Genomic DNA, 5,562 nt, shown 5'->3' with positions numbered 1-5,562 from the left:
GAAAAAACTAAGATAGTTTAGATTGTTTAAAAATAATCATTTTCTCTTAACTGAAACTATTATACAAACAATGTAGTACAAGCTTTATTGTTGACTCATTGACCTATATTTCAATGTGTGATCAAATTTTAAATAAAACGGAATAAAAATGTATAGGATTCTGAAGGAATTTGTATATCAGTTGTACTTTTGTGACAACTCTTAAAACTAAAAATGAACACCACCCATCAATTCACATTTGTGTTTTTTTTTCAGACAGTTAAAGGAAAACTGTCAGCCTGATCACCCACCCTAAATCCAGAACACTGGGCTATAGAGTGGGTGACCAGGAGTGCACAGAGGGATCACTTACTAAATTTCATCCACTGGTTACGGAGATATGGACTATCAAAGGTCTGTTGTTTAGTCCAGTAATTTGCGCTGTGGAGACGCTGACTGGTTGCCTCTGTCTCCATTGGTCAGCTCATGATACTGCCCCCGCAATTTGCATATTCATTATCTTCAACTCCACGTCCTAGTGACTTGGAGTCACCAGTCACATGAGTGCTGCGCTCTGTCATTGCGGCACATACCCAGTGATACCGTGCAGAGTGGTCGCAGCAGGGAGAGCTCTCACATCATCAGGACATGAGAGCTGTACGCAATCTTCAGGCGCATGCGCTCTGCCAATAGAGCGCAGCACTCCCGCCTCCACAGCGGGGCCCGCCTCCACAGCGCAAGTTACTGGACTACTGGGTTTAGGGCGGGTGATCGGGCTGACAGTTTTTACTTTAAACTAAGACACATCGGAAGAAATGTATCAGTACCAGTGCATCATATGAACAGTGAAGCATGCCACAGATTCTTCTACAGGGCTCCTAGCCTTGTTTAATTCAGAAAAGTGTCAGAAATCTTCCAAAATTATGTACTGCTCTAAAACACTGGAATTTTATTTTATGATACATTCATATATGTTTAAAAAAAAAAGTGGCTTAGGGTCTTTATAAATATGGCATTCAGCACTAAGTTTCTAAGTATTTACTGTATAGAACAAAATCCTTGATACTCCCTGCTGTTTTAGGCACATCTTTTTATGTTGTGTGTATAATGCTTTTGCTGATAAATGAAATAGTATACTATGCCATATTAACACATAGGGGGAAATCTATTAAGACTGGCATCTCATTTAAATATGAGAATTCAAGTAGAGAAAATAGACATGGTCGCACATCAACAATTTGTATTTTGATCTACTTGCTTCACAGCATAAATTCAAAGGTTCACATCCTTAGCATAAAATGGCGTAGCACTGGGTGGCGAACACCACCGCCGCAACAACAGTGCCCACAGGGGGAACAACCCACTGGCAAAGCAGCCCCAATGCCACTCAAACCAGTCCCAGGGCTGCGCCTCCCCATAGACATGGACTCCGCACAGCATCACACTAGTGTGAACAAGGTGCAAAAGCTCACTTACCATGTGCTCCCAGTCAGACTGGGAGGCTGCCAGAAAGGAAAGGCCCTGCCAATTTATATAGGGCTGGGCTGAGGGGTAGAGTGCAGACCAAGTCAAAGCAACAAAAAAAGGGGGATATTATTTAGCAGGAAGCTGCACAGGGCCCCTTCCTTTCTGGTAGCCTCCCAGTCTGACTGGGAGCACATGGTAAGTGAGCATTTACACCTTGTTCAAACTGGTGTGGTGCTGGGCAGCGTCCATTGCTGCCGTGGCACCATGTCTATGGGGAGGTGCGGCCCTGGGACTGGTTTGAGTGGCATTGGGGCTGCTCTGCCAATGGGTTGTTTTCCCCTGTGGGCACATGTTGCGGCGGTGGTGGTCGCCACTTAGTGCTATGCCATTTTATGCTAGGGACATTAGGGACCCACTACTTACAGGTGGCCATGACGTGGCTAGTGGGCTTGCACTTCATGATCATAAAGTACACTAACGACCTGTTAGTTTAATAAATGTTGCTGAGAAGCATTAGATCATTGTGCATGTTGTGGATGTGCGACCATGTCTGTTTTCTCTATTTGAATTCACATTGTGTTTTCTATCCCCTCTATTATTTGGGGGGTGTTTTTTACTTGGTCTGCACTTTGACCCTCCCCCTCAGCTCAGCCCTATATAAATTATCAGGAAGCTGCACAGAGCCCCTTCCTTTCTGGCAGCCTCCCAGTATGACTGGGAGCACATGGTAAGTGAGCTTTTACACCTTGTTCACACTGGTGTGGTGCTGTGCGGCACCCATTGCTGCCGCGGCACCGTGTCTATGAGGAGGCGCGGCCCTGGGACTGGTTTGAGTAGCATTGGAGCTGCTCTGCCAGTGGGTTGTTCCCCCCCCTGTGGGCACTGGTGTTGCGGCGGTGGTGGTTGACGGCCAGTGCTATACCATTTAATGTTAGGGACCCACTACTTACAGGTGGCTGTGACATGGCTAGTGGGCTTGCACCTCATGATCATAAAGTACACTAATGACCTGTTAGTTTAATAAATGTTGCTGAGAAGCATTAGATCATTGTGCATGTTGTGGATGTGCAACCATGTCTTTTTTCTCTATTTGAATTGATTTAAATATAAAGTCCCATGCCTAGAAGTACAAAAAATCTTATCCCCCCCTATAGGGGATAAGTTTTAGATCACGGGGGGTCTGACCGCTGTGCCCCCCCCCCCCCCCGCAATCTCCTGTAAGGAGCCCTGGCTCTCCATCAGAGAGGCGCGTTATGACCCCTGCCAGAAGCGGGGAATGCCGCGCCCCCTCTATATATCTCTATGGGAGAGCCGAGGATAGCCAAACGCCTTTTCCATAGAGATATATGGAGGGGGTAGTGACGTGACGTGCTGGGGAAGAGCCGGGGCTCCATGCAGGATATCGTGAAGGTTTGAGTGCTGTGGTCCCCCGCGATCTAAAACTTTTCCCCCATCCAGAGGATAGGGGATAGGTTTTTTGTACTTCTAGGCATAGGACTTCACCTTTAAGTAAACAAAGCCTCTTAATTAATCTGTCACATCTCAATGGAGTAGATATGTTATAACTCACGCCGATTTCAGATTTCTCATGTAATTATGATGGATATGCTGGTCCGGAGGAGGCTACCCCCTCCCTTCAGGCCCTGCCCAGTTTCTCTAAAAGTAGTGTAGGTGAGGCAAAAAGTCATATTTTTGTGGAAAAAGCTTGCACAAAAATTTGTGACTTTTGTACACCAGAAAACAGGTAAATAGCTTTGATAAATTCCTTCCAGTATATTTTTGGAGTGTGATTTGCAAGTATTTTTCTAACCAAAATGAGAATATTTGATAAAATTACACATTTTTTCAGATCTAATTTAGACAGTGTAAGCTTAGATAAGACAGACGATTCACATATGAATTACAGTGGTGCATGCTGCCTGGTTGATTTATCACATCTTGCAAGAAGTTAGACATTTCCCTCCTACCTTTCAACTTTTGGTTGGCTTACTTTTGACCTGAATTTATCACCAAAATCGTGGCATTCATAGATTTGATGCAATATAGCACTACACTTAGCTGCATCCACTTTTCTTTTAAAGGTGTCTAGCTAGGCACAAAAAGGTTCTAGAACTTGTGATAAATCTGGCACAAGGCATGTGCGGCAGTTTCGTGATGCATTTTAAATAGTAAATCTGCTGCTGAAGATTTTTAGCATTCATCTTTTGGGTACAAGGATTAAGAAGGTCATAAAAAACATGGACTACATCCAAAGCTTTCTGAGAAATCTGAACTGGAAGATGGCCAGATCTGGTGTCACATGTTTCTTTGCACTGCTTTGAGAACAATGTAAACATCAACTATTTCAGCCATGGCTGTTTTACAATATACACACTTTCATACAGGGTTAAGACACCAATGCCACCTTTCAGTTTGTCCAGTACATAGCATTCAAGCAATCCCTCCCCCTCCTCCTCCAGTACTCTAACCTCTGCCCTCTCACACTCACCCCCCTCTATCCCTTTCCTGCTCTGGTATTAACCTGTGACCTCTCTCTCAGTTGTGCAGGCAGCACAGGGAGCTGAAAATAGTGACTGCAGGATTCTGGGAAAGTTTGGGTGGCAATAACATCTGCCATACTATTACCAGCCTGGGAACGTCTTCACCCTGTGCTCACCTTCTATTTCCCTTATGGGATCATTTGGAGCTGTTTCTTTACTACCTGCTTTCTGAACGCCATTCCTCTCACTTATGCAGCAATTTTTTTTTAATATACACCCCTTTACAAGGAATGGGGTAGAGCAATGCAACAAATCTAATGAAGTGATCTAGAATCTCAACATAATAATTTGTTTGTCATTTATCATTCCTATTTGTTAGGTAAATAAACATTACAAGGCCTTACATATCCATTGGCTGTGTATATTCATAAGCGCTATTTGGAAGTTTATATTGTCTATGCATGCTCATAAGGATGCAAGACAGAGAGCTTCAGTGAACCATGTCCTCTGCACTCTCTTTATTGTGGTAAAAATCACTTTTTTGCAATATATTGCACCAGGAATGAAAAGGTGGAATGGGAACGGTAAGTTCTCCACTGACAAGGTATGCATCTAAAGTCCCCAGGGGAGGTGAAGGGTACAGTTATGGCAATGTGCTCTCGGGAGGAGCAATGAGCCACTGGTTTGCGCACAAAAAAAAAAAAAAAACATTTTTTCATAAAATTGCATGTGGTTTTCACATTGAAAACAGTATACGGCAACCGTATTTAAAAAAAACGTGATGTGAATGCACCCTAAGGGAAACAGGAGCATTTGGGCAAATTTCCAGAATTAAATTAAGAACATTGGCTATTAGGGTACGTTCACACATAAATAACCTGCTGTAGATTATTTACGCGTGAACATACCCTTAAATGGGCACTGTCAGATTCAAAAACTTTCTTTATATTTAAATTTTTGCAAATATTATGCTTTCTAATATACTTCATAAGAAGTTTTTATTTTATTTTTCCACCTTTTTCAGCTCCCATAGGCTTGCATTGAGGGGGCGTGATCGCCAGTAATCAGACCCGGAGCGAACGTGCTCCGGGGACTGATTATAACGGGGTGCTGCGTGCAAGATCACGGGAGTCGCCAGCGGCCCCCGCGATCAGGCATCTTATCTCCTATCCTTTGGATAGGGGATAAGAGGTCTTAGCTCCGGAGTACCCCTTTAAAGAGAAGCCTATCCCTAGAGCATGCTGCACTAAAAAAAGCACATGCAAGTGGAAAAAAATACAGCAAACTATTAAAAAAAATAAAAGAAACAACATTGGCAACAAAAACTGGTGTGATTATCCTCTAGCAACCAATAATAGTTCAGCTCTTTATGATGTGGCTGCTGCAGGGTTTTGGTGGTATAATGGGGGTAGTTTTATTTTGGGTATCTCCATGGGTGGTTTACCTAGGGTATATATTCAGTTGTAGTCCTCATGCCTCAGTTTATTATTACAAAAACTGCAATACTGTGGCAAACTGATTAGCTTTTTTTCCCACAGCATAACCAATGCATTTTATCACATGCTCAGTTCAACTGCAGTCTCCTGAAGGTAATGGCAGTTGGTCTTCATTGCAGATGCAAGCAAGGGGGATTGTG

The sequence above is a fragment of the Hyla sarda genome, chromosome 1 (genome assembly GCF_029499605.1).
Source record: "Hyla sarda isolate aHylSar1 chromosome 1, aHylSar1.hap1, whole genome shotgun sequence".
Lineage (NCBI taxonomy): Eukaryota > Metazoa > Chordata > Amphibia > Anura > Hylidae > Hyla > Hyla sarda.
This window is presented reverse-complemented; position numbering follows the sequence as displayed.